Genomic DNA, 23,770 nt, shown 5'->3' with positions numbered 1-23,770 from the left:
GTTCTGCATAACGTGGCGGCCCATTTAAGCATGTTTTGCGGCCGGCCCACCGGGGAAAAGTCCCGGTTCTCCCAATGGCCAGTCCGCCCCTGTGCCACAGCCGTTACTTTGACCGGCCGTTTGGGAAATCTCCCGATTCTTCCGACGGTCAGTCCCACCCTGATCCTAACCATCATGGAACCTCATAAGGGATTGATTTGGAGTGCTCAACATCGGTTGCAAATTTGTGCTGCATGCGTGCTACAATAATTGGTGCTCTTCATGTGAATCACAGGGAAGCACACAATTGATTAAGATTGATGTTAGCATGTTGCTAAGCAAGCAACATGATACCAAAGTCTTTCTTGCAAGTCAGTCCACTGGCGGCCATCTTTGGAACGCTCTTGGGCAGCTATTTCCAGTCATGAAAGTCCAGATCCTATCTACTTGAATGGGGGGACAATGAATTCTCATAAACTTTGGTCTAGATTATGATCAAATAACATATTTCAAATCAGCAGTAAAATCTGACAACACTAGAATCATAAATTGTGCTTTACATCAGATTACACTAAAAACAATTTTGGTTTATATAGCTAATGCGCATGCACGTTCTAGAGTTGATTGACAGGCGATGTCTGTCTGGCCCGTCTCTACTAAATAGTCTCTTGTGATACTCTAATAAGCATACAAATATATAGCACACAAAAATATTGATTTCAATACACAATTGACGTCAATACAGAATTGGTTTCAATAGTTTTATGTTAACATATTGCTAAGCTAACACCATGGTACTCTAATAAGCATAAAAATACACAGCATGCACAAATATTTATATCAGTACACAATTGATTTCAGTAGTTTGACATTATCTTGTTGCTAAGCTAACATATTGATACTCTAATAAGCATAAAAATACATATAAATATTTGATAAAATTGAATTAAAAAAAAAACAATTCTCCCCAATTTGGAGTGTCCAATTCCCGATGCGCACCTACAAGTCCTTGTGGTGGCGTAGTGACTTGCCTCAATCTGGGTGGCGGAGGACAAATCTCAGTTGTCTCCGCGTCTGAGACTGTCAATCCATGCATTTTATCACGTGGCTTGTTGAGCGCGTTACCACGGAGACATAGCATGTGTGGAGGCTTCGTGCTGTTCTCCGCGGCATCCACGCACAACACACCACGCGCCCCATCGATAGCGAGAACCACATTATAGCGACCACGAGGAGGTTACCCCATGTGACTCTACCCCCCCTAGCAACCGGGCAAATTTGGTTGCTTAGGAGACCTGGCTGGAGTCACTCAGCACGCCCTGGATTCGAACACATGACCCCAGGGGTGGTAGTCAGTGTCTTTACTCAATGAGCTACCTGGGCCCCCTAAAATAGCATTTTTGAAAGTATATTACATTTAGTTAGAACAATTTTATTGATAATTATCAGTGTTGGATGAAATGAAAGCAAACAGTCGACATTCCTCGAAGTACATTCTAGGATTGCCTAGAGGCCAAACCTAGGTAAGAAGACAAAACTAGGTTAGAAGACAGCATGAGGTTGCTGCCTACCATTTGGAAAAGTCTTAGTCTCAGAAATGCACATGTGTTGCCTTAAAATGCTGTCTAGGCAGGCTTCTCTCTGAGTTTTGGAACAAAGCTACTTTGCTACAAAGCTACAGTCTAGGCTTTGCCTACCTGGGAATGGAGACCTGTGGGCAGATGTTGATGTGAAAATTAAACACTGCTTAAAAAATAAATTTTGGGATCACAATAACACAGCAAGGGCTAACTCTTAGCTCACCTTCTTCCTTCAAGCTTGCACAAACTTACATTTTCCTGCTAATATTATTTAGTTTAATTGAGGTGCAAATGCCCAGGCAAGTATTTTACCGTAATTTCCTCTTCTACTATGAGCACATACACTCTGCTTGTGCCTTTGCAAATCCAATTTGCATATTTTCCTCATCCACTTACCAACAGGATCTCTGTGCCTGTGGTGCTTGACAATAAATGTCTTCAAATGCACTTTTATGCAAATGATGTGAAATTATTTAGCAGGGCTTTAAAAGCAAAGTTCAGTTTTGATTTGTTTTGTTATAGAATGCATCCAAACTTGCTTTTACACCACACAGCCTCTTTTTGTTTTGTCCTCGGAAAACACTACCCACCGAACAGTTTTGGCCTCTTGCCTTGTAGACTTTCTAGCTTGTGGTAATGGAGAACATGAGGCAAATTGTCACCTCAGATCAAGAAACCTTGAGGAACCTCTGTGAGATTGAATGGGTGAGGTGAAAATGCCTCCGGATTGGAGATGTTGGATGTGTTGACCAGCTGGTTCCATCCCCTCTAGCACTAAGACTTGGTCACTCTCTTCGTGTCAGAGAGAGAAAAGCATTTTCTGAGGACTGAACGTACACCAGAGGAGAAGGGAAACAGGGTTTAAAGCGATAGTTCACTTAAAAATGAAATGTAAATCTCTTTGCATAAATACCTGCCCATTCAGCCCAAAATATTGTATTGCAATGCTCTGACATTTTTTTAATTGCCTATTAAAGTACATTTTATCTTTATTGTCCAAAGTTTTGTCAGAGCATAACAAAAATCCGCCAACAATTTATTATTGGTGCGAAAAATTGCTTGTGCATATTTTATACTGAAGAGTGTGAAATGGAAAAAAAAAAGAGTGTATTTAAATTATACTTGGGGAGATAAATGCAAAAAGAAGTGCCAAAATTTGTGAAAGATGTGTTAAAAAAGGAGAAGAAAGGGACAAAGATTAGTTTAGAGAACAGAGAAGCAATTGCGAATAGAAAGATAAGTAGATTGCTTTGACCGATATGCTAAGCGAACCCAAATGAAGATAAGACCTTGAAATCAGCCGGCTTAATGAATGAACTTAGACCTCATTATTTTGGCAAGATGTCTGAATGTGAGACTAACTCTGCAATAGCATGAATCTATAGCTATGCGCTGTCATATCTAGCTTGCCTTTTTTTAGGGACTCTCCAATGTTCTGAAATGCTTAAGACATGGTTAGCTTCAGACTGACCACACATGTTAGCCCTGCCAAAAGTTCAGTTCACCTCACTTACAGTTTGCCTTTTCATTTGGGAATGATCTTTTTCAAGGGTCATGGCTGCATATGAATATATGTGAACGGATTGAGTTTCTTTAAAAAGTGTGTGTGTTTGTGTGGGTTTGCGTGTGAAAACCATCCATTTGCATAATAGCCAACCCATTGGAGGCTAAAAGCATGTCAGGGCCAATGGCTGAAATCCAGTGTGCGAAATAGCAGTAATGATGTTGTTTTTCAGGGGGTTAAGGGATTATCTAACAACATTCGAAAAAACATTGTCTGCGTGTCTTGGAACCACTTACTTACTTATGGCCTGGCTCATCGCTCAACCAATAATTAGTGCAATCCTTTCTCAGTTTGTGTAAGGTGTGTGGGTACGGAGACCTATGGGTCTTACCGGAGGGGCAGACAGCTTTTACAGGACCAAAAAAAGAAGCCTTAGAAACTGAAGTGGAGAATGTTTGATCCTCACAATGTCATGCCCCCCTGCTGGTTTTCTTTGTGGTGTGGTTGACAGGAGTTTTTTATCCCCATATTTTTTGATATGGTGTTTTTGTGCTCTTTGTGTGCAAAGCAGATCTAATTAATTAATATAACAAACCCTAATGCAAGCAGCTCATCTGCTCAGCTCTCTTTCTTTATCTGTCTTTCTTTGTATTGTCCCACTCCATACACCTTTTATTTTGTTCTCAATTTTCCCTGTCCCCTTTATCTTTTTTTTCTTTTCATTATTTGCATGGTGAAAACTGTACATTTGTAGTGCCAAAGCATTTGTAGCATAGCTGCGTACATTGAAAAATAAACAATAGAGTGAATAAACTAGTAACATTAACAAAAAAGTTAAATATCCATCATGTAAAAATAGAAATAAAGTAAAATTAAATAAAATATAGTGTCAATGGAGAGTAAATTAAAGTAGCAGTTAACAATTGTAAACAATATGGAATAATAAACAAGTAATATTTACAAATCAAATTAAATATCTGTAGTGCAAAATAGAAATAGTAACATTAAAAAATAAAATTAAATATCCATTGTGCAGAATAAAGTAAAAATAGAAATAAAGTAAAATTAAATTAAATATAGTAACAATAGAGAGTAAACTAAAAGTAGCAATTAACAATTGTAAACAATAAGGATTAATAAGCAAGTAATATTCACAAATAAAATTAAATATCTGTAGTGCAAAATAAAATAGAAATAGAAATAAAATGAAATAAAATATGGTAACTATGGAGAGCAAACTAAGAAAGTTGCAATTAAAAATTTTAAACAATAAGGATTCATAAACATAATATTAACAAATAAGATTAAAATTGCTGCAATATAAAGAAAATAGGAAGTAAAACAAAATGAAATATAGTAGAGAGTAAGCTAAAGAAGTCAAAGAACAATGGTTAAAAATAAGAAATAATAAACAAGTGTATTAAATAAAATCAATATTAGTAGTGCAAAATAAATACAAAGTAAAATGAAATGAAAATCTGTAATGGTGCAAAGTGAACTAAGAAAGTTGCAATTAACAAACTGAAACAAAAAATGAATATATTTATGAATAAATTGGACAAGTAATGAAGAAAGATAAACTAAAAATAATAAGACTAGATGTGCAAATAGTTAGAATGCACACAAGTTTAGACACAGACTCAATGCAGATCTCTCTCCCTCTCTTTCACTCTCTCTCTCTCTCCCTCTCTCTGACTCAATTCTTTTAAAAAAGGAAATAATGAGGCAGGCCCTCTGTAGCGTTGCTCAGATATCATGGGAAGGCTCTCTCTGTCTTGGCGGTAATCTCTCCTCTGCTAGTGTCCCCACACCATGCGTGTCTGCCAGAGAAAGGAGGGATGAGCCCACGCGCCACAGAACCAAATGAAATATGAGAGATCAGCAGGTGCGCCATATAAATATTTCACATTCCTAACCTGATTTGTTGTGTAGAGGGTTATGCACTGGGTGGCACCATGTGTTTGTGTGTGTATGTGTGTGTGTATGAATGGCTTTCATTAGAGTGTTTTGGATGTGAGTGGAGTGTTTATGTATGTACTTATGTGTAAGTAACTTTTTTGAAGGTTTTTTCTTGAGCTGCTTGTGTTCTTGTGTGTATTGATGAATGCATTTTTATGCATGTGCATGTGTTTGTCTGCATGTGATTGTATGCATAGGGATGTCTCCATGAGAGAGTGCCATATACAGAATGTAGTGACAGCTCTTCACGTACAGATGCACCAGAGCACTTCCATGTTACTCTGTTCACCTGCCTTTCTCTCACTGCTCCCAAGGGATAATGCATACATTTTACTATCTCTTAGAAAGAGAGGGCTCTTTCTCTTGAATAGCTGATGTGTGTCATGGACCTGGCTGCATGTAGTTGTATCCACGCACAACACACCACGCGCCCCATCGATAGCGAGAACCACATTATAGCGACAACGAGGAGACCAATGTGACTCTACCCACCCTAGCAACCGGGCCAATTGGTTGCTTAGGAAGCCTGACTGGAGTCACTCAGCACGCCCTGGATTCGAACTTGCAACTCCAGGTGTGGTAGTCAGCGTCTTTACTTGCTGAGCTACCCAGGCCCCAATATAATGCTTTATTCATATTTTCCAAACAAAGACTTCCACGGAATCAATTTAGAAATGCACTAAAATAGCACCAATTCAAGTAACATTAAACGTTTCCCAAAGTCTAACTGTGATGTTGGCTAATTGAAAGAACTAGTCCTCACATAGGTTGCATTTTCATTGCAATGGGCATTAAATCTCTTAAACTTAAATCATCCACAATCTGCCGGTAGACTGTGGCTATCCACTTTCATACAGCAATCACAGACCAGTTGCCTGAAAATATCAAAGGAGACGACCTTAAGTCATGTACCCTTCGCTAGGCTTTAATGTGTATAGACTGTACATCCTCGGATTCTAAGAAAACACGGAGTGAATTAAGGCTGCGCACTCCTTATTCTTATTCTCATGCCATAAACAGGAATTATTAATTCATCACAGACAGAGAATGTAACAAGGTAAAAGGGAAAGGAGGAGGCGAGAACCGGCTTAACAACATAAATAATCATTTAATGATTCACTTAAACAAAAAGACAAACACAAACACATGCCGTGCAGCAGCCTGTAACTCTCTCTCTCTGTTGAACTGCTGTCCCCGGGTGCCTTTATCCCTCTCGGGCTTGATCAGCCTGATTAGTGGCCGGGTGTGCAGAATCATGGCCCGGCCCCGCCCTCTGCCCTGCCACAGTGAAATAGTAACATACAATTCATAAATAAATCAACATTTAGACCCCATAAGTAACTCCCTTCGATGACATCAATTCCTTTTGTTTGTCAAATGAAAAGTCAGATATAGAATATGAGCTCTGCGATGTCGGCAGTAAGCCGCACCGTTACAAAAAGATGCAATGAAATCTCCTTTTGTGTTTTGAGGTAGAAAGTCATATGGGTTTGGAACAACATGAGGGTGAGTTAATGATGACAGAATTTTCATTTGAACTATCCCTTTAAACAGGAGCTTGCACACAAAGATCAATTCAGGTCATCGCTCAAAAACAGGATCGCTTAAAGGAGAGCTGAGGGTGTTGTGGGACAGGGATCCTGGCGTTCTCAAAAGAGCATCTCTCTTTTGAGAGTTTTGCCCTGCGGTGGACTAACAGGATTTCATAGATGCTGTCACACAGCCAATGATGCTTCCCCTCCAAACACTGAAACCTGTTTACACAAGAAGAAAACCAGGCTTTTCATCAAATTCATCAAAACACAAATACACTCGGCCCAAGTTGTACTGGGGAAAAACACAATCCACCCATAAATCACTTTGACACAAATGGCTTCATATCATTGGAAAAAATGATAAATATGCGCAGAAGCAATGCTAATAAGGCCTTTTGTAGTCTTTGCAGCTTATTATGGCCAAGAACCGCCCATTTAGACAGGAAAACCATCTGGCTGACATGTTATGTTTTACGTGCCATTTAGGGGCGGGTTTATCAGAGTTTACCACAATAATAGACTGGCAAATATTGGCTTGACAATCTCAAATGGTTGTACAGAAAAATAACAAAAAATGTAAATAGACTTTCTTTCAAAGATTTGATGTCACTTACCTGGCAAACTTTGAAAACCGTGATTGGTTCTTCCTTAAAATCACTTATTGTATTAACTTAGTACCTTGTAAACACAACTTTGTTTCCAGATGGAATGCTAAAATAAGAGCTATGCCCTTTTTCTTTGAAGTACCTTAAAGCCAGCCAATCAGATTAGAGCTCGCTAGATTGCGAAAGTGCTTTCCTGTTTTGTGTGCAAGATGGTTTAGTTTGTGGGCATGCTGTCAATAGCTGAGCCTAGGGCTTTTGTGGCTTTTAAGAGCTGTGTTGTTGTTGTGTAGGTTTAGCAGGTAAAGATAATGCACTTTGTGTCTGTGTTGGTGGGTATAGTGGTTTGCTAAGTGGTTCAGGATTTGTTTGTAAACTGTGGGAAGCAGGGCTAGAATGTGTGAAGTCCAGAGGGACAGCTTTTCTGTGACCGGCCCTCGTCGCTGATCTAATTTTAGTCTTTTTGTTAACTGAGCCTAGCGAAGTGAGAGGCTAAATACACACAGAATCAAAGTTATTGAAACCTAGCAGAGGGTACAGCAGTGCATCACCCAGTGGCTCATGTCCAGGCCTTTCATTCACTGCCTTACTGAACGCTGCGACTTTCTGTTTGTGTGTATTTAAAGACATTTTTCATTGGCAAAAAAAAGAAACAACCAACTAGTTGAATAATTTATTTACATATTTAAATTTATTATTTTTTTTTTTGTAGCTTGGAGGGATTTATAGAAGCAACTTTTCTGAGAGGGGTTTATCATGCTCACAGTCAAATAGTTGTCTCTAAATTCACCCCTTTAAAACCATAAAAGCATCACTTTGAAAAAATGTAACTGTATTAAAAAAAGCTATTTAAAAATAGCTATTGTTAGCTATTTCCCTGAAATGATAGTTGTAATTCAAGTCCTTAGGTCTGTTTTTTTTTTTTTTTTTTGAGGACTACGATAGTACAAAATAAAAGAGAGTTATTTAGCCTATTTATTGGTTGAATATTGTTTCATAGTGACCAGGGCCTGTCAAGCTCCAAAAAGGACCATAAAACTACCATAAAGATAGTCCGTACTCTTGTGCTATATTACTAGATTTCTGAAGACATACGACAGCTTTGTATGTGGAACAGAACTAAATTTAAAGCATTATTTACTGATATTCTTTCGCTGTAGCTCTTAAAACTAATTTGCGTCTGCATTCAAATAAAAAAAAAAGGGCAGAATTGATGTGTCCTGACAGGTTTGACATGAAGTGCCATGTGTCGAAACTGACCGCAGTTTGAATATGCTGAATGGAGAATTATATTTGAGAGCTGCAGCTTATGGGAAGATTTTTAATTAATAACAACTTACATTTCGGTCTGTTTCTCAAACAGAATTTTCAGTTTTGGGTGACCTATCCCTTTAATCTTTAATCCTTAATGTGTGAATCATAAAGTTGTAGCTTGGCTGTATCTCTTGTGTCTTCACAGCTGTCTGTAATATACTTTTATATATTTGATAATTATCACTTCCCTTACTGTGTTGGTATCTGTATTCCAGACAATTACAGGTCATAAAAAGGCACATCTTATTTGAACATCATTTACTTCGGAAGGCTTTGATTAAGAAAGATCAGTTTTCTCCCGGTGTTCACAAACACGAGAGCTTTGAGCTACCAGCCCCCCGCTCATGCTGAGCTTTGATGAAAGTCCTGTCAAAGCCAAGTAAAGATTTCACCTCTGAGAGACAGGAGGAACAGCTTGAAATGGATGGATTCGCTTCCACACACAGCGCAACCTAATATTCATTAACTGAGAGAGCGAGAGACATGCGAAAACACTGACCGGTCCTGCAGGAGCATGATTCTGTCTCACTTCTTGGAGTCAGAGAGACATGATAGAGAGACAGAGACACATGAACTGTCTGTGGAGCTTATGAGAATGTGTGAGAAAGAGACATTACGCTGACATAAGAGGGCCGAACTTAGCAACTAGTTTTGCCACTTTTGTAAAAACAATTTCAGCTCAAAAACCTGCGTTTCATTCACTAATCACTAGGGCTGTCAACTGGGCTGAAAATCTAAATTCCAATTTTTCCTAAAATATGACCAAAATTCTACTTAAATTCAAATTTTAATTTTACCAGATTTTTCAGATGTTTCCTTAATCTACAAGAGGAACATTCTTGCAAAGAACATTCCTGGCTGTTAAAAAAAGTGCATTCTATTTCAAACTAAAGTGCATAAAATATAAATAATAATGAGATTTAGCCATTTTGCATTCTAAAATGTTAGATAAAATGTGGGGTACTACCCCAGACTCAAACTTCATAATAACAATGATACCACAGTGTTTTTAAATCATTATAATATTAATATTCCCAGATAGTAGTGGTATTCGGCTAAACTTGGTGGTGAAGTGGCTCAGACTCTGAGCCCAAGGGCTGTTTAAACAGGTGGAGTACAACAGAATAGAAAATAACTTGAGGATCTTGAAACAAGATTTCCAAATTGAACTACTTTCCTGACAAAGCATTTTAAAGCCCATGACTTAATCTGAAAAAGGCTGATAAGAGAGCAAGACGCAATGTCCAAAGACCTCCAGTTTTGGTAATTAAGCAATAAGAATTTATTTTATTTATGTATTTTATTTGCAATTTTTTAATTTTTTTATTGTTACACTATTCATGAGCGAAAGGTTGAGGAATACTAAAGGGGTGGGGGCATAACTCCAAAAAATGGCTGAGGTAAAGGGGGTAAAATTAGGTGCTGGGTCACTAAAGACCCAAGGTATGCATTTAAGGTTTAAAGAGCTTATTCAGGTGCCTGGGTTGCATGTATGAAGTATGGTATTTCAGACTGATAGTCTGCTGCATCCTCCACTACCAACATTCAGAACCAACCTGCAAGATGTGGAATTATGCTGAGAAAATTGCATTCAACACAAATTTTTTTTGTTTTGGCTGTTGCAATTTATGCTTAGAAAAAAACATAGCCCATGGCTGAATATGTGTATGGATTTCTGCATGCCTAATATAGCAGCACAACATGTCTGAGAAAAGTGTATGTGCTAGTCAGCCATGGTTTTCAAACTGGGGGGCGCCAGAACATTCCAGGGGAGGTGCAGAGAATGATGATAAATTCACCAAGTAAAATCAAAAGACAAATAAATACAATAATAATGAAATAAATAGCTTAATAGACCGTAGCTCTTTGGCGTTATAATACTGTTCAATGTCGAGAGAGCACATGCATGTCATGCAAGAGCACATCAATGTTCCAGTTGTGTGAATCTCTCTGTTCCCACATGGATTTTCTTTGCTCTATGCAAGCTCTGAAATATACACTGCTTTCTTGTGAAATCTCCATGCTCTCACTCAGAGAGTGTGTGTACACGTTTAAAATGTGTCCTGTGCACTCGTGAATTTATTATAATGCCATATAGCTCTGCCTCTGTTCATTGTACAAATATTCTGTCTCTGTAGACTTGGTATATTGAGGGAGAAACAATACAGGGGTTTGAGGAATCAACTCGCCATTTGGCCGGTAACTTTTTAGGAACTGCAGTATAAAATATGATTAAAGGAATATTCCAGGTTTAATACAAGTTAAGCTCAATGGACAGCATTTGTGGCATGGTATTGATAACCACAAACATTTATTTTGTCTTGCCTCTCCTTTAAATTAAGCAGAAATCTGGGTTATAGTGAGGCACTCACAATGGACTTGAATTGGGTCAATCAGTAAACATTACTCACTATTTTAAATATATAGTGACAAAATGTAAACATTATGTGTGGTGACATGATTTAAGTGTGATAAGATCGCTTACTAACCTTCTGTGTAAAGTTATAGCCAATTTTACAACTTTGTTGCCATGACAATGTGATGTCAAAAAAAATAAAATTACTGTAAATATGACAAATTAAACAACTTTACAGCTCAAATAATACATGAGTTTCAACATAAGCTTCACATTTCTGCCTTTAGTTGGCCCCATTCACTTCCATTGTAAATGATTCACTGTAACCTGGATTTTTGCTTCTTCTTTTTTTTAAGAAAAGGAGGGACGAGTCCAAATTAATTTTTGTGGTAATCAACATTATGCCACAAATGATTTAGATTGAGCTTAATTTGTATTGAACCTGGAATATTCCTTTAAATTTGTATTGAATGATATTCTGATTGCTGATGATGTGAGAGACATGAGCAAATCAGATGACATATAAACTGTCAACTAACGACATATGTTGCGACTTATGTCTTCTTACAGCTTTCCCCTCAGTGGAAAACTTATCTGCACAAGTTTATCTAGGATTTTCTCAAACTCATGTGGCAGCACGTACGTAGAAAATCCGAAAAATATGTGGAACAAAGTCATGACGTGTCCATTATTACGAGTTCAACTTCATATCGGTTCGACATGTCTTTATGTATTGTGACAAGTGACTGGCTCATGTGATGCGACTTTATCACAAATATTGGCTAAAGAACAGTTTAGTAATCAAATTGTCATAAGCACAAACATGTATTTTTAGTAAAAAATAATGCAAAATACGGTTTCATATTATTTTAGAAATATTTATAGCCATTAATCATGCACCAGTAAATGACGCATAGCCGAATGAATTTGTCAGACTGAATTTAAGATTATTGATCATCATTGGTGAATTGCGCCAATGCCTGAAATATGAATAATTTTGATAAGATAACACTAGAGGACAATACAAATAATAACTAATAAACTAATAAAAATACACTCAACAAGCATTTAATTAGAAATATCTGTACACCTACTTATTTAGGCGATTATCTAATCAGACAGTCATGTGGCAGCAGTGCAACACATAAAATCATTGAGATACGGGTCAGGAGCTTCAGTTGATGTTCATATCAACCATCAGAATGGGGAAAAAAATGTGATCACAGTGATTTTGACTGTGGCATGATTGTGGATTACTGTTTAAGACTTTGTAAACCCCTGTGCTAGTGCCTCCTTGATCTGCTCTTTGCGCGTGTGTGCGTCTCTCTCTAGCTTGGCTGTGTTTCGTGAGACACGAGCTGGCTGCTACAGAGACACTAATTAACAAACCATGTTATTGAGATCACAGACTTCTCTACATCTTAATTGCATCTTAATGACATTTCAGCTCAGATGTTTCAGCTGTAGCCAGATATCATGACAGAGAGAGAGAGAGAATTAAATTTAGATGGAAGAAATGTAGAGCTAGCAGACAGGGGCCGTATCTGACAGTGACTCCTATATCGTGTGGTCAACATTTCGAGGGGCATGCATAGCACTAATCATGGCTAAAACCCTCATCTCGCGCTCTGAGCCGCAGTCCCAGAGGGAGCGCGAACTTGATCCACACTCCTGCTCCGTAATTACAGCGTCATTACCAGGTAGTGAGCACTATCTCACTCTCACAATAATGCCGGTAATCTGAAGAGTTTATGTTATTGTTTTTCTGCATTTCATCCGCAAGTTCCTCTCGTGTGTGTTAATCAGATACAATGAGGTTTGGAACACATGGTTTGTCACTGCACGCTGCTGATGTAGTCATTGTTACAGAGAGCAGATTCTCAAGCACCTCAGGTTTGGATCCTGTTTTAAGCAACTCTGGATCTCAAAGTACAGTACCATACAGTACAGTCTCAAAGTAAAATACAGTATCCCCAGAAAGTTTTTAACATTAAAGCCACACTTAAAGGGGTACTTCACCTAAAAATGAAAATTCTCTCATCATTTACTCACCCTCTTGTTGTTCCAAACCTGTGTGACTTCTCTTTCATCTGTTGAACACTTAAGGCAAAATGACAAACTTAGTCACCATTCAGTTTCATTGCGTCTGTTTTCCATACAATGAATGTGAATGGTGACTGAGTACTCAGTACTTTTTTCCCCCCTTCATTTATCTAATTTTAAAACTCAAATTCTTTTTGTGAAATGTTATGCTTCAAAATTGTGCATGTGCTAACTTTCCTTCCTAAAGGGGACATCAAATTTTCCTTGATATTTTGACATATAAGAGGTCATTGTACTTTAAAAACATACTGTAAGTTTCACAACTCAAAACTTTCTCTCCAGTCCAAAAACAGCATTTATTGTATCTACTCTGCAAAAACAAATCCTTTTTAAATCAGCTACATTGTGATGTCACAGTGCAGGGTCATTTGAATAGCTCCGCCTCCACAACATACGTAATCGTCACAGTGAGTTGACAGGGAGAGAAAGTGGCTGGGATACTGCAGTACTGAAAGTTGTAATATCGTAACTGTAGTTTTCTTTTAACCAGTGAAAAAAGTCAAGAAATGTCCCCAGACATGTTTGTCTCTGCATAGCCTTCTGAAGGATCCCAACGTTAGGAATGAGTGGCTATTACAAACGAAATTCCTGAACATGTTAATGTTGGAATGTTGGAATATATGTTTGGATTCATGGATGAGTTCTTTTGAGAACCAATGATTCAGGCTTTGGCAACAATATTTCTAACCTTTGTTTTATATGTAAGAATTGTATAGTCAGCTGTTTTTATCACAAAATAAACCATGATCATGATTCTAATAGGGAGCTGATCAAGCTTATTACACGGTTACTTACCAAAGAAATACATAATTCCTCACAAAATACAAATTTTAGATTAAATTATTTAAGCATGGTAGAAAAACGCGGAGCACAACGAAAAACAACGGTATAGTATATGATAGTAAGGCTGGCAGCTGTCTCATTGGTCTTGTATTCGCCATGATGTCCCGTATTTTGCCTGGAATGAAAGCACCTGGATGCCCATTTTCCCATATATAGGCAGCAAATATATCGAGGGAGACCCACTCCCTCGGTCGACCGGCGAATCATTCCCTGACACGGGATGCGTATATAAGCCGGACCAGACAGGGAAAATCCCTGAGCCGACAGTCCCTTATAACACTCTAGCTACAACTGGATAAACATTTATTAACCCTTCATATAGTTTTATTTTATCAACAAATCTTGTATGCCTGATTAGTATTGGGGAGACATATTGTGTCAGTTTTCTTCAGTTATTGTCAATGTTATTTCAGTCAAACAACTGTTGTAGTTTGATCATGTGCTTCACATAAATTTGGACATATAATAATATAATAGCATTTCAGACAGAGGGCCAGAAACAGGGTGAAAAAAGGTCATGCAATGCTACATTATGACCAGCGTTGGGTTACTTAAAAATAGTAATCCACTACAAATGACTAATTATTTCTCTAAAAAATGTAATCATATTACTTTAATAATTACTTCATTGAAAAAATAATCACATTACTAATCACCTTACTTTTGAGTTACTTTCTAAAACACTTTTCCGCTCAAAAATTATAAATAATGTCTATATTTCTTTCTTGTTTACTGTTACTAGTGACTAAAGCTACACACTCTGACTTAAAAGTTATTAGATTACAGTAATTTGTTAATTTCAAATTGGTTTACACCCAACACTGATTATGTGTAGCATCTGGACCAATCAGACACACAATTATTCATTATTTAATGAATAATCCAACAGACGTCTCAAGACCATAACAAGCAAAGGTCCAAGTATGCCCAAGCAGACACCAAGATGTCTGCTCTCCCACTAATCATTATCAGCTCTTACTCCCCCTTTGCTGACACTGGTCCAGCAACTAGTGGACCTCAGAGACATTCCAGGTGGGGGAAGGTAGCCACGTGCAAAAGCAAAGGAATGTGGCTGAGAAGAAACTCACTCCCCCATAGGTAAGACACTTAAAGCCCATAAAACAGACTTTTCTTCATTAATTTATAGACAAACTGTTCTATAAATGAACATGCATTGTGTGTATGATTATCACTGTCTCGTATAGTGTCTTTTGTACTGTATACCGTTTTGTGCATGCTTTATGGCAGAACAACTAGATAATGTTAAATTATTGGTATCATACTTCCTATCAAATTAATCCTTGTGTGATGCCCTAAACATTGGAGTATAGCACCCCCTTATAGCATGCATTGTATGCTTGTTATATTAATCAGAGCATAAAGGGGCACAAACTGCTAGCTTACTCCAATCATGCAAATGAGTCAGCTTCCAAACAAAGGAACTTTTCCCGCTGGAAAATTGCACCTTTCTCATTGGTCAAGCCAAACTCGAGAAAAGAGACCTCCTTCAGGAGTTAAAGGGCACTGTCGGAGTGACCTCCCTCTCTCTCTGTCTTCCCTCTTCTCTTTCTCCCTTCTGCTCATGTTTGCTGCTCGTGTGGGACCGGAAACACCCGGTCCAACAGCGAGGTCACGGGCCGGCAGGCCTTAACACATCAAGCCATGTGTAACTTCCTCGACCATAACGGAGTCAAACTAACACCGCAAGTTCATCATCATTTCTTCATTCAACACAGAAGAAATTGATTGCAACTTCAACACCATTGACTCAAGGAACCATCAAGACTTTCTCCTGAGACTGCATCCAGGTGCTCTCTCAACCGCCAAGGCATTGCAAGTATCGTACAAGAGATATTTAGTATAAGCTGTGAACCCCTTTGTTAACAAAGGTGCTTTGAAGTAAGAAACTGATGGTTCTTTCAGATGGTTAAATGACTCTTTTCATAGCTTCATTCCCCTGTTCTGTTTCGGTTTCATTCACTTTCACTTTCACTTTTCCATTTCCCACGTATGCATGATTTGTATGTGTTTGTTTAGATTAGTTATGTGTTCGTGATTTAGTTAAATAAAGCTTTTGTGTACATTCTTACGAGTTGATTCTGGTCTGCTTGTAAATCAATGTCAATTTAACGATTTGCTAAGCTACATGCTAAGAAAGAGTTATTTTCTCTGTGGCCACGAAAAATATCCTTTCTGAGTGTTCGCTGGACGAACAGATTAATTGATTGTAATGTTAATTAAGCTACATCAAGTTAATTTTATTAACTGATCCAAATATTTATAATTGATTATAACGAGTTATGATTAATTATTCATATTCCCCTTTTAAAGATAATTTGACTGTGGTATATTTTGATAAATAATCTCATCTCTGTTTTTAAAAGATGTCGCTTCAAAGCTGTACCTAAATATGTGTAATATTATTTTCAATAAGCCATGAGAATAATATTACTCCAATAAGAGATTTAATCATAATTCCCTTATTAAAGCTAATTCCTTACAATAGAAATTGTGAGCGGATACAATGAGACGTTGTATTACGATTTTAATGGTGGAGAATTTTATTCAGACAAATAATCTAGTTATTTGTCATTTATCTATTTTATAATGGTTGTCGAATGCGACTAATTCCATTATAAATTTCCTTACATAATAATGTAGAACCTCAAGGAAAAAAAATAAATAAATTGCATAACATGACCACTTTAATTAAATGCCACATACTTGATATTATGTTATCTAATGCAATGATATTCATACATTGTGTCTTAAGTGTCCAAATACTTTTTGGGGCCACTGTACACTTGTATTGTTCTGTACTGCCTCATTCATATGTACCTTACCATTTTAGCTCTGTGATAATGTCACCCACTAGTGTATGCATGCTTGTGTGTGTGTGTGCGCGTGCATATGCAAAAGTGCAGCAGATGGGCAGAAAGGACCTTGATGAGAGAAAGGATGAGTGAATCGAATCTAGCAAGGCAAATATTTATTTACCAGATACGTTCTGCTCATCCATCTCTCCCTGCTTCACAAGCAACGGCTGCTGCCTGTGTCCTTGACATGAGAATAAGAGGGTGTTTTGGGGGGTACTGGGTTACAGAAGTAAGCCATGCATGAGAGACACTGAAAAGGGAGTGTGTTAAGAAGAAGAAGGTTTTATGATTTGACGGTTTGAGTGTGTGCATGTGGGGCAGACCAAGAGGGCCAGGGTTAATCTGTAATATGTCCAGGTCACATTTCACCCAAAAATCAATAAAAAAATTCAAAAAAAAAGAATTAAAAAAAAAAAAAATAAAAATAAATATATATATATATATATATATATATATACAGGTGCATCTCAATAAATTAGAATGTCGTGGAAAAGTTCATTTATTTCAGTAATTCAACTCAAATTGTGTAACTCGTGTATTATATAAATTCAATGCACACAGACTGAAGTAGTTTAAGTCTTTGGTTCTTTTGATTGTGATGATTTTGGCTCACATTTAACAAAAACCCACCAATTCACTATCTCAAAAAATTAGAATATGGTGACATGCCAATCAGCTAATCAACTCAAAACACCTGCAAAGGTTTCCTGAGCCTTCAAAATGGTCTCTCAGTTTGGTTCACTAGGCTACACAATCATGGGGAAGACTGCTGATCTGACAGTTGTCCAGAAGACAATCATTGACACCCTTCACAAGGAGGGTAAGCCACAAACATTCATTGCCAAAGAAGCTGGCTGTTCACAGAGTGCTGTATCCAAGCATGTTAACAGAAAGTTGAGTGGAAGGAAAAAGTGTGGAAGAAAAAGATGCACAACCAACCGAGAGAACCGCAGCCTTATGATTGTCAAGCAAAATCGATTCAAAAATTTGGGTGAACTTCACAAGGAATGGACTGAGGCTGGGGTCAAGGCATCAAGAGCCACCACACACAGACGTGTCAATGAATTTGGCTACAGTTGTTGTATTCCTCTTGTTAAGCCACTCCTGAACCACAGACAACGTCAGAGGCGTCTTACCTGGGCTAAGGAGAAGAAGAACTGGACTGTTGCCCAGTGTTCCAAAGTCCTCTTTTCAGATGAGAGCAAGTTTTGTATTTCATTTGGAAACCAAGGTCCTAGAGTCTGGAGGAAGGGTGGAGAAGCTCATAGCCCAAGTTGCTTGAAGTCCAGTGTTAAGTTTCCACAGTCTGTGATGATTTGGGGTGCAATGTCATCTGCTGGTGTTGGTCCATTGTGTTTTTTGAAAACCAAAGTCACTGCACCCGTTTACCAAGAAATTTTGGAGCACTTCATGCTTCCTTCTGCTGACCAGCTTTTTAAAGATGCTGATTTCATTTTCCAGCAGGATTTGGCACCTGCCCACACTGCCAAAAGCACCAAAAGTTGGTTGAATGACCATGGTGTTGGTGTGCTTGACTGGCCAGCAAACTCACCAGACCTGAACCCCATAGAGAATCTATGGGGTATTGTCAAGAGGAAAATGAGAACAAGAGACCAAAAAATGCAGATGAGCTGAAGGCCACTGTCAAAGAAACCTGGGCTTCCATACCACCTCAGCAGTGCCACAAACTGATCACCTCCATGCCACGCCGAATTGAAGCAGTAATTAAAGCAAAAGGAGCCCCTACCAAGTATTGAGTACATATACAGTAAATGAACATACTTTCCAGAAGGCCAACAATTCACTAAAAATGTTTTTTTTATTGGTCTTATGATGTATTCTAATTTGTTGAGATAGTGAATTGGTGGGTTTTTGTTAAATGTGAGCCAAAATCATCACAATTAAAAGAACCAAAGACTTAAACTACTTCAGTCTGTGTGCATTGAATTTATTTAATACACGAGTTTCACAATTTGAGTTGAATTACTGAAATAAATGAACTTTTCCACGACATTCTAATTTATTGAGATGCACCTGTATATATATATATATATATATATATATACACTATATTGCCAAAAGTATTCGCTCATCTGCCTTTAGACGCATATGAACTTAAGTGACATCCCATTCTTAATCCATAGGGTTTAATATGACGTCGGCCCACCCTTTGCAGCTATAACAGCTTCAACTCTTCTGGGAAGGCTTTCCACAAGGTTTAGGAGTGTGTTTATGGGAATTTTTGACCATTCTTCCAGAAGCGCATTTGTGAGGTCAGACACTGATGTTGGACGAGAAGGCCTGGCTCGCAGTCTTCGCTCTAATTCATCCCAAAGGTGCTCTGTCGGGTTGAGGTCAGGACTCTGTGCAGGCCAGTCAAGTTCTTCCACACCAAACTCGCTCATCCATGTCTTTATGGACCTTGCTTTGTGCACTGGTGCGCAGTCATGTTGGAACAGGAAGGGGCCATCCCCAAACTGTTCCCACAAAGTTGGGAGCATGAAATTGTCCAAAATCTCTTGATATGCTGAAGCATTCAGAGTTCCTTTCACTGGAACTAAGGGGCCAAGCCCAGCACCTGAAAAACAACCCCACACCATAATCCCCCCTCCACCAAACTTCACAGTTGGCACAATGCAGTCAGACAAGTACCGTTCTCCTGGCAACCGCCAAACCCAGACTCGTCCATCAGATTGCCAGATTTGAGCGAATACATTTGGCAATATAGTGTGTATATATATATATATATATAATATTATTATTATTATTATTATCATTATTATTATTATTATTATTATTATTTTCCTTTTTCTCCCCTATTTGGAATGCCCAATTCCCATGCACTCTATGTCCTCATGTTGGCGTAGTGACTACGGGTGGCGGAGGACGAATCTCAGTTGCCTCCGCATCTGAGAAAGTCAACCCGCACATCTTATCACGTGGCTTATTGAGCGCGTTACCACGGAGACATAGCGCGTGTGGAGGCTTCACACTATTCTCTGCGGCATCCATGCACAACTCACCACGTGCCTCATCAAGAGCGAACCTCATTATAGCGACCACGAGGAGGTTACCCAATGTGACTCTACCCTCCCTAGCAACCAGGCCAATTTGGTTGCTAGGAGACCTGGCTGGAGTCATATATAATATATTATTATTAATTTCAAATTACGTTATTGAGAATGAGATTTTTTGTATTACAGTAATATAAATGGGAGGGGCTTAATTGCTTAATAGGCTTCATTTTTTTTTTTTAAAGTTGATGTGTGATTTTTTTTTTTCAATGTTAAAATACTTTCTCCTATCACAGCTTAACATGCAGAGACAACTATAAACATGCCTTCTATAGGTTGATTTCATAAAAACGCTGTGGCTCTCTGCTTTCAAAATATTGCTCTGTTTGTTCGAGAATCCAACCAGCATGACAGAGTAACATTGGCTCAACCAATGGCTTAAGTTTAGGGTTGACCAAACTTGGCACAGGCCTTCAGACTGTTCTGGCTTAGTGTGATATATCTTTTCTTACAGATCGGATTTACAGTTTTCACACAGCGGACGATCAGAAATCCTAAAAACCCCATAGACTTACATTGATGGTTAAAAATGATTTATGAAAAATCGAACAGTCTATCTGACTGACTAACTAGCTATCTAAATAGCAGGCTGTTTGTCTTTAAGTAAGGTCTGTAAAACCTTCAAACGTCAAGCTTTTAAAACTTTTTTATTATTATTTCAAGCCAACATCACAGTTTGTCTTGACAAATTTGCTGTCAAGTTATTTTTGCAATTCTGTTTGGTGGTGATAGTGGTCCAGAAATTACATTCTTCACAATTACAAATTAAAGCAAAACATTTATGTTTTCTTTCTTTTGATTTTGTGGTGAAATATGACCAAGATATTGTGTACCACACTGTTTGGAGTTATTGTTGTGTGTATACGTCATATATTGTTGTGTGCTGTATGTATAGTGTTTCTTTGTTGCATATTCTAGTCTTAAATGTTAAATTAGCTCCATGACCGTTTGGCAATGGGCAAAAAGGGCCACTTCAGACAGGATGAGAATGCACGGCACAGCATAAAAGAGAATCAGAAAAGTACACAGACTGACAGACTGGGAAAACAAAAAAGCTATGGCAATAAGACAGAGAACTCAGTCCAGACAGGAAGCAGGACTGGTGTGTTCTTGTGTTTGTGAGCATTCCAGTCGCAGAGATCTGCACAGATAATGTCCTTTGTGTCATAGAATTGTACTGGCCACTTAAAATTGAACAGGAGTTTAGAAGGTGAATAAATGCAGGTGGAGGGGTTTAGAACTGCTAGTGTATGTATGAGCGTATAAAGAAAGAGAGAAAATGTGTGTCTGTTCTATTAATAATACCTGTCCTAAATGTGTCTGATTCCAGACAGCCAACTACCCATACAACAGCCTCTACTCTCTTTTTGTCTTTTCGTTTACTCTCATATTCATTCTCTCCCTCTCTCTCTCTCTCTCTCTCTCTCTCTCTCTCTCTCACACACACACACTCATAATTTATGTGCTCCTGTCTCATGTTTATCCTGCATTTAAATTTCACGCAGTGGAGAGTGTGCCAGTCAATAGATGTGCTAACATTTAACGACCCCTGCCGAAGCAAACAAAAAACAGATTGTTGACTCTTAAAACGGCTCCTCAGAGATCCACCTCACTGGAATGCTTGTCACTGTCCTACAAAGTGGAGAAAGCCAAGGACGACTTGTAGCAGCATCTCTTCAATGTGTGCTGTACTGGAGATGATGGGCTCGCCACATTATGGGGTTACTCAGTAATGTCCTTCAGTGACTGTTTTTTTTTAGTTGCATAGTAAGTAGGCATTTAGCACAGTGGTTCTCAACTGGTCGGTCTTGACCCAAAAAATGCATTGAAGGTCTGTTTTGATTTAGATGTGGCCTGCAGGTGAAAAAACAAAAACATTTTTTTTAAATGTAACTAACCATTTGAAGGGATATTCTGGGTTCAATACAAGTTAAGCTCAATCGACAACATTTGCTGTCCTTTTCTGCATATCGTGGCCCCTTCGGCATATTGCGGTGCCATTTTTCGGCCCTCTTCATCCTGTCGTGGCTCGTTCGGCATGATGTGGCGCCCATCTCAGCTTATCACAGCGTGTTCAGCCCTGTTTCGCAGCCGACCGACTGGGAAAAGTCCCGGTTCTCCCTATGGTCAATCCACCCCTGTTAAGATAACATGACTACGCTATAAAAAAAAATTTTTTTTCCAAACAACTAAAAAAATGCCTGCTGTGGTTGCCAGAATAATGATGTAAAAAAAAATACAGTAAACATGCAAACAACATTACAGAACAACCTGTATATTTTACAGTTTAAAACTGTGGTTTTAACGGGATATTTTATGGTGCAGTACCGTTGTTTATATTATTAAATGATAAACTTAATATATTAAACTTCTGAAACTGTAAAAATCTTCTTTTCACTTTATAATGTATTGTTAATCACCGTAGTAATTACAGAAGGGCACATGATGACATGAAGTTCATCAATAGTGGCCCTTCTAGGAGAAATGACCAATAAACATGTAGAGACAGTGTGCTCAGTGTCACTCACACAGACACAAAACACCATTAGGGTAAAATACGTGAAATTAAAATAATGCAATAAACATTCACTAAACTACATCAAATATAACACACAACACCACAAAGTACATAACTGATATTAAAAATAAGGAGAAACATAACTATTCCCATAAAATATAATTAAATGTAATGGGTCACGCAAGGAATTCTGGGAATGGCTGATTACTGTTTTTTACCGTAATTTTAACAATATTTTACCGTAAAAGGTACATGTACTATCTTGTTAAATATAATATACATTTTTACCATTAATTATATGGGAAAATCATACTTTTTACAACATTTTATAGTAAAACAACAGTATTGTCTTTTTAAATATATTTAAAAATGTTAACATATATTTTACTCGTTAACCAATTTACGTTTTTTTACTGTAGCGTTTTTACAGTCTTTTACCATTAAAATTACGGATTTTTTTTTTACAGTGTGGGCTTATTACGTTTTAGAAGGGAGGTAGAAAAAACTTTATTTTTATTTATTTATCATTTATTTATTTTGTTCTTGACCTTAAAGGCTGTGTGTCTAGTCAAATTCTACGGTATTTTGGCACAAATTCATCTGTCAGTTTTTAATGTGTTTAATTCCATTTCAGCCTAAAGTATGTCATGTTATTAATTTTGCATATTGTTTGGCCTATGTTAATATTAATTTATTTTAATCTTTAATTGATTGAAGGGTACTTGGTTGGCATTGGGTTGCCACAGTACCAAGCAATAAAAGCTTTTCCATGTAAATCTAAGTTTTTGTCCTAACCAGCCGCAACCAAGACAAGTGATGAGCAACGGGGCATTTCATTGACCTTTTATGGAGCACAACAGTCTGTTTCTGGAAGTAAAAATCCCATTCCTTTCTTCGTTAGGGGAATTGATCATTAACAATAACTTATAAACCTTTAAAGACAGACCTACCATGAACACAGAGGTTGTTAATCGATGGTATATGCTTCTGTTAAAGCCACCAGTCTGTGTTATTTTAACTTTTTTAATTGTTTAATAGTGGAATTCCTGGTGAACCAATCAGAGAATCATGGCAAACAAACAGCAGCAACTGCCCACTTCCTTGGCTCACTGCAAATGACACAGTCGAGTCGGTTTCCCTTCATTTTGAAATGTCTCATATATTTGTATATATCTGAATAGTTTGCAATATATTTTTAATATTTTGATTCTATACTTAGAATCAGTTACTTTGAATCAATAGTTTTGTTTTTCTATAATTTAATTTGATTACGTAATTTGCAATGCTCCATGGGATTGTAGATCATTCATTCCATTCGATGTACACCAAAATAGAGAAAAAACCTCAATGTAGAACTTAAAATGAACATCTGATCTAAACGAATGCTTATGTTTATCATTGTCTAGCACTTTGCCATCTCTGAATGTTTTTTCAGATGTTGTTCCACCCGCAGTTGTGCTGCTGCCATATTGCTCTTACGGCTAGCGGGAGCCCACTTAACTGGAGACATGGGTGTCTGAGTGACAT

General features: G+C 37.8%; 1 protein-coding gene across 1 annotated transcript in view; it reads left to right on the top strand.

The window, feature by feature from the left end:
* The window catches only part of dph1 (diphthamide biosynthesis 1), a 127,741-nt gene that overhangs the window by 48,192 nt on the left and 55,779 nt on the right, over positions 1-23,770 (top strand).

This window comes from Myxocyprinus asiaticus, chromosome 31, assembly GCF_019703515.2.
Source record: "Myxocyprinus asiaticus isolate MX2 ecotype Aquarium Trade chromosome 31, UBuf_Myxa_2, whole genome shotgun sequence".
Classification (NCBI taxonomy): domain Eukaryota; kingdom Metazoa; phylum Chordata; class Actinopteri; order Cypriniformes; family Catostomidae; genus Myxocyprinus; species Myxocyprinus asiaticus.
The sequence above is the reverse complement of the archived record's forward strand: the minus strand, read 5'-3'. Positions and strand labels throughout refer to the sequence as shown.